The following is a 7,199-nucleotide window of genomic DNA, read 5'->3' as shown; positions in this document are numbered from 1 at the left end:
ATGTGTCTTAATTCAATTCGTTGATTACTGTATAAGCATTGGTAGCTTATATAGTTAATGAATAACGGTATTATCATTCGGGTGATTTCTTGATTTATCGCTTTTATAAAACCAAAATATGCGGCACAGTTTTTTCGTAAAAAGACCTAAATAAAAAGTAATAAATTTTTTTCTTGTAGATATTCAATAAAACGTTGCTGAAAATTGTCGCCAAATAAAGGAATTAACATGCAAACCCGGGTATAGCCATGTTTGAAGAGGCGCAAAATTTCATTCAATTGTCTAAGACCAAAAGCTTGACATGCGTTATTATCATATAGCTGTTGTACATGTCTTTGTTTTTTCAGCACTATTTAGTTTTAGTGTATAGTTTGTGTAATGCACAATAGAAATAATTCAGGACATTTAGCAATGAAAACCCATTAACTAAAATACGGTACAATGGAGCAAAGTACCGCTAAAAGTAAATGACGCGAAGCGAGCTTGAGCTTACAATTAAAATGTTTGCATCTGCACTAGCCAAAGCTTTTTTGATGAATGTAGGCCGGCCGCATTTTTGCTTTTTTTTAGTTTGGCCGTAAGTTTAGGACGTTAACATAATATGCAAAACCTAATAAAACTCAGGAAAACATACAAGAAAACAGAAAATTAAAGATTTCTGACCACCGAAATATGACCAGATCAAAATCCGCTCTGAGTTTTTCATACTTTAAAATGATCTGTCAGGATCGTCATTGCGTGACCATCAAATTAATCTTACGGTTGCCACTTGAACATAAAACTAATGGTGAGGCAAAACAGACACAGCAAGCGATCAGATAAAACCTCAAGCAACCTGCTGGGCCATTCCCTATTCAATCGCCTAATATTTCAACCAGAACCCAATTTAGCCAGTGTCATTTCATCATCCACTTATGAAATATCGCTGCTGTAGTGTTTCGTTGACAAATAGTAATGGAATCTTTGTACTTGAAATGAAACTTTGAATCGTGAATACAAAGCTTACACGGCAAAAACATAACTTTACACGGCAAAAACATAACTTTACACGGCAAAAACATAACTTTGCCTGTACAACGGGTCATACTCATGTCAATCAAGAAACGTGATACCGAAAAAATAATTAATAGTCTCGCGCTGAGAAATCATCAAGGAAAAGGATGGTCATATTTCTCTTCTCGCCCAGTGTTGTGAGCACAAGTTTCACGCTGGTCTTCAGGGAAATAAAATTCTTTTCAACATACCAATACGTCATTTCAATAAATAGATTTTGACTTCGTTTTTGTTTTCAACACATCCTGTTACACTAAAGAATTCAAAAAATGCTTAATAACGTAAGATTTTTCCGTAATCTGTTTGCATTGTACAGTAAAACCTGTATGCAATATTGCACCTGTGATGACGGCGCATGATGTGCCATACAGATTGATTTAAAGCATATTTCCTGTCTTTGCAAATCTGCTCAAAGAAGCTAAAGCATCGTGTGTCAAATGACAACCTGCTTCCTGTTTATCGTATTAGTTCGTGATTCAATATTGCGCAGTCACATGCAATATTTAATCCTAATTCACCCCCATCTTTACATGTATAGTTTTATTAAGGTCATTGCTAATTCCCAACCAAAAATACCAACAACTTCTTATAATCTTTGTGGTGTTTGTACTCGTTCTCTGAACAACTATGTCAGTCGCCTGATTTGCAAAATCATACAGTTCGTAGATTACCGGCCACAAACTGTTTTCATTGATTTTTTCAGATGCAACATTCCTTGCTTGTTAAAAATTAATTTCCTTATTTGTTGGTGTTTATTTTTGTATTATTATTTATTGTATTATTTGTATTTTGTATTATTATTATTTTTGTTTTATTCCATTTTGAGTGTGGTTTTGGTCTTTCTTTTTGGTTCTAATCATTAAAAAATGTACGATTTTGCCAATTCTCGGCACTGAGTACTATTAATTCTCATCACTAGTTTTAACATTGATATGGTAATGGTATTCACTCTACTTCATAACGCACCGTTGTTGCTATATTGCTCCTATACTTGAATTTAAGGACTCCTACTGACTGCAGAATAAGAAAATTTGTCTCAAAAAAACTCTGTGCAAATAGCTTTATGCATAATTGTCGACTGGAACATCCAATCATGGTAATGGCATTGCGTCCACATCACTTGCAAAGTGTGTAGATTTGTAGATTACCGGCCACAAACTGTTTTCATTGAATTTTTTTCAAATGCACCATTCCTTGCTTGTTGAAGGATATTTTTGTGCGCCCTTTTTGAATGTAAGGTTTTATTAAAAATTTTGAGGTTTGACTGCTGTGGGTTCATTTCAGATTTCATTTTAACAGTAGCGGCTGAAGCTTAGTCAGACATTTCTAAATCTATTATTTAAACTACTGTTACGTAGAATCCATCTAATATGACCACTGACAGTGCGAACAACTGCTTCATATGATTATTTCGATACGGTCCACAATTTTGCCATATAAAATTCGCTGTTTACTGTAAGCAGTCGGCAACTTTTTCTTGTCAATTATGCTTATGCAAGTTGGCAGTCACAATTTTGTCACTTCATTGCCAATTCACGTACTGACACCGACTTTCATGTTACTAAATAATGTTAGTTGTTATGGAAACAAATGATAAATTCAATGTTTTTACTTCTTTGAGGGTAACTGTGTTGATCCTGGTGTGGTTAAACGATACTATAACAACTTGGGGTATTATGACCAAAATGGTCTAGTCCCAAGTTAGTCACTAAGCGGAGTCATACTGCTAGATCTTTAATTCCATATTACACTTGAGCAATGGCATTGCTGAAGTGTACGGCTAAACTTATGTTTAATCGTGACTAGCGTACAGGTGAGTGACATAGTGAAAAACTAGGCCATCGAAGTTAACAACGCTACAAGATCATTATGAACAAATACATATACCAAAAATTTGCACGGTTATTATTAACCTTTGCACTAATTTATGATTGAAACCAACGGTAAGTATTCCAAGCTAACAGGAACTTTTATTTAGCCCACTTTTCAAGTTAATAAACAAAAGTATGTTCAAGCAACTAATCTTTTATTTTAACTAATTTCAGGCAACTTTTTCGAGCTCTACGGTGTGATTTTGATGAAATAAACTAGTAATTTAACTTTCTCTTCTTTCTTTTCTTCCAAGCGGTTCTGGCAAATGGCACAAAATTGTGGTTGTTCTCTAACTGTCATCGAGTTAATTGTGCGTGAATGATTGAACGAAAACGATACGCTTCTTTGCGCTCACGATAGCAGAAGAGAGCAAAATTATGAAGAACATCTCCATAATTAGACAATATCTCAAAAACTACAAAATCAAACTTTATAAAACAAACATGGAAAGATAGCTGAACATTTTTTAGGAAAAGTCACCAAATTTCAAGTTTCTACAACAAACAATGCAACTGTACGCCACGTTTTGCTGTGACTGTGTGCGGGGTAGGCCAAGCCTAGTTAAAATAGGGTTAAACATCTGGGTAAAAACAAGGTCTACGTTTAATGCGTTGTGGACGGTTTGGAGAATGTAGAACATCATCGCTTACTAAACTGTTATTCTGAACTACGTTCTGAATATTTTCCGGCACTATGTACACCCCTGGTCGCAGCTGATAAGTAGACGTTATTTCCGGTTCCGGACTGCAGCATGCACGAAAGTGATGGCGGTTGTTTGTCGGATATGTTGAGCGAGAATTTTGCCCTTCATTCTCGCTTACACCTTCTGAAATAGGATTGTTTATCAATCTGTCAAAATTGCCAAAACTTCTTTTTAGTCGATTAAAATGTACAGTACAGGTTTTACCTTCGCGATTTTCTATCAAATAGTTTACAGGAGGAATAACTTTTTTAACAACGTAGGGGCCTTTATAAGGCAAGTGAAACTTTCTTGTTTCATCTTTTTGAAGAGCTTCGTCACGCAACAGGACTGCATCACCTTCTTTATATTGATTGTCAGACGCCTTTTTGTCGTAACGCTTCTTCATTTGAAACCTACGTTGTTCCAACCTTGATTGAACTGTTTGGTGAACCAATTTCATTCGATCTTGAAGATGAAGGATGTCTTCACATTTTGGGGTAAAAATTGGTGCCTTACTAACAAGATCTGCACGCAACCTAAGATTCCTTCCAGTGAGCAAGTAATGAGGAGAAACTCCAGTTTTCTAGTGAACACTTGCATTGTAAGTAGCGCTAACCGATGAGAGCGCATCATCCCAAGAAGTTGGGTTAACCTGAACGTAATTTTTTAAAATCGCAATTATGGTCTGATTGTTTCTTTCCACACCACCGTTTCCCATTGCGTGATACGGACTGGTTCTTGTCTTTTTGCAGCCCATTAACCGTGAGAGCTCTTGAAAAAGAATACTTTCACAATTTCGGCCCTGGTCGGAGTGAATTGTTTCAGGGAATTGGAATTGGAAACATTTTGCCAGATGCAATCGGACATTAGGTTCTAACCCTACAAATTTAGAAACCGGTATTGTATTTATTTTAGATCGTAAAGAACAGCTCCACGATGAACAACTTTTCCATACGCTCCTTCCTACGATGCAAAACCTCAACTTTAATGCACGCTTTCACCCTAACCCTAACCCCTCTATGAAATGGAGTCATTTTGCCAGATGCCGCTGGTCAATAAGTCCTAACCCTGAAGATTTAGAAACCGGTATTGTATTTAATTTATTTGGTAGAGAACAATTCCACCATACAGAACTTGTCCAGACACCATTTCCTACGATGCTAACCCTCAATTTTAAAAGCGATTTCACCCCTAACCCTAACCCCTCAATTAAATGGAGTCATTTTGCCAGATGCGACCGGTCATTAAGTCCTAACACTGAAAATTTGGAAACCGGTATTGTATTTAATTTATTTGGTAGACAACAATTCCACCATAGAGAACTTGTCCAGACACCATTTCCTACGATGTTAACCCTCAATTTTAAAAGCGATTTCACCCCTAACCCTAACCCCTCAATTAATTGGAATCATTTTGCCAGATGCGACCGGACATTAGGTTCTAACCCTACAAATTTAGAAACCGGTATTGTATTTATTTTAGATAGTAAAGAACAGCTCCACGATGAACAAATTTTCCATACGCTCCTTCCTACGATGCAAAACCTCAACTTTAATGCGCGCTTTCACCCTAACCCTAACCCCTCTATGAAATGGAGTCATTTTGCCAGATCCTGCCGACAACGCGGAATTGAAATCAGGTTTCCATAAGTGATTTGCGAAAAATGCCATTTCATCCATTTGCATTGCACATTAAGCACAGTTGTCGTGGCCGAGTGGTTAAGGAGACAGACTACAAATCTGTTGGGCTCTGCCCGCGTATGTTCGAATCCTGCCGACAACGCGGAATTGAAATCATGCTTCCATAAGTGATTTGCAAAAAAAGCCATTTGATCCATTTGCATTGAACATTAAGCACAGTTGTCGTGGCCGAGTGGTTAAGGCGACAGATTCGAAATCTCCTTGGCTCTGCCCGCGTATGTTCGAATCTAGCCAACAATGCGGAATTGAAATCATGTTTTCATAAGTGATTCGAGAAAATTGCGATTTTATCTATTTGCATTGCACATTAAGCACAGTTGTCGTGGCCGAGTGGTTAAGGCGACAGATTCGAAATCTGCTGGGTCTTGCCGGCGTAGGTTCGAATCCCGCTGACAACGTGGAATTAAAATAACGCTTCCATAAGTGATTTGCGACAATGCGATTTTATCTATTTGCATTGAACATTAAGCACAGTTGCCGTGGCCGAGTGGTTAAGACGACAGATTACAAATTTGTTGTGCTCTGCCCGCGTATGTTCGAATCTTGCCGACAATGCGGAATTGAAATCATGCTTCCATAAGTGATTTGCGAAAAGTGCTGTTTCGTCTCCATGACTACGCTAGACTGCGCTCGATTGCGTTAGACTACGCTCGACTACGCTTGACTACGCTCGACTACGCTCGACTACGCTCGACTACGCTCGACTACGCTCGACTACGCTCGACTACGCTCGACTACGCTCGACTACGCCCGACTACGCCCGACTACGCCCGACTACGCCCGACTACGCCCGACTACGCCCGACTACGTGATTTGCTTATGACTCCATAAGTGATTTGCGAAAAGTGCTGTTTCGTCTCCATGACTACGCTGGACTACGCCCGACTACGCCCGCCTACGCCCGACTACGCCCGACTACGCCCGACTACGCCCGACTACGCCCGACTACGCCCGACTACGCCCGACTACGCTCGACTACGCTAGAATCTTGCCGACAATGCGGAATTGAAATCATGTTTTCATAAGTGATTCGAGAAAAGTGCGGTTTTTTCTATTTGCATTGCACATTAAGCACAAATGTCGTGGCCGAGTGGTTAAGGCGATACACTTGAAATCTGTTGGGCTCTGCCCGAGTATGTTCGAATCCTGCCGACAACGCGGAATTGAAATCATGCTTCCATAAGTGATTTGCAAAAAAAGCCATTTCATTCATTTGCATTAAACATTAAGCACAGTTGTCGTGGCCGAGTGGTTAAGACGACAGATTACAAATTTGTTGGGCTCTGCCCGCGTATGTTCGAATCTTGCCGACAACGCGGAATTGAAATCATGCTTCCATAAGTGATTCGCGGAATGTGCGATTTTATCTAATTGCATTGCACATTAAGCACAGTTGTCGTGGCCGAGTGGTTCTGGCGATAGCCTTGAAAACTGTTGGGATCTGCCCGCGTAGGTTCGAAACCTGCCGACAACGCGGAATTGAAATCATGCTTCCATAAGTGATTCGCGGAAAGTGCCATTTTATCTAATTGCATTGCACATTAAGCACAGTTGTCGTGGCCGAGTGGTTAAGGCGACAGGTTCGAAATCTGCTGGGTCTTGCCGGCGTAGGTTCGAATCTTGCCGACAATGCCGAAATGAAATCATGTTTTCACAAGTGATTCGAGAAGAGTGCGATTTTATCTATTTGCATTGCACATTAAGCACAGTTGTCGTGGCCGAGTGGTTAAGGCGACAGATTCGAAATCTGCTGGCTCTTGCCGGCGTAGGTTCGAATCCCGCCGACAATGCGGAATTGAAATCATGTTTCCATAAGTGATTTGCGAAAGTGCGATTTTATCTATTTGCATTAAACATTAAGCACAGTTGTCGTGGCCGAGTGGTTAAGACGA

General features: G+C 39.4%; 2 non-coding genes across 2 annotated transcripts; both read left to right on the top strand.

The window, feature by feature from the left end:
* The first annotated feature begins 5,307 nt into the window (after positions 1-5,307).
* Positions 5,308-5,389, top strand: Trnac-aca (transfer RNA cysteine (anticodon ACA)). Its single transcript has one exon. It is a non-coding gene; the product is annotated as a tRNA-Cys (tRNA).
* Positions 5,390-6,541: 1,152 nt separating this feature from the next.
* Trnac-aca (transfer RNA cysteine (anticodon ACA)) lies at positions 6,542-6,623 on the top strand. Its single transcript has one exon. It is a non-coding gene; the product is annotated as a tRNA-Cys (tRNA).
* The last annotated feature ends 576 nt before the right edge of the window (positions 6,624-7,199 follow it).

This window comes from Clavelina lepadiformis, chromosome 9 (assembly GCF_947623445.1).
Source record: "Clavelina lepadiformis chromosome 9, kaClaLepa1.1, whole genome shotgun sequence".
NCBI lineage: Eukaryota > Metazoa > Chordata > Ascidiacea > Aplousobranchia > Clavelinidae > Clavelina > Clavelina lepadiformis.
The sequence above is the reverse complement of the archived record's forward strand: the minus strand, read 5'-3'. Positions and strand labels throughout refer to the sequence as shown.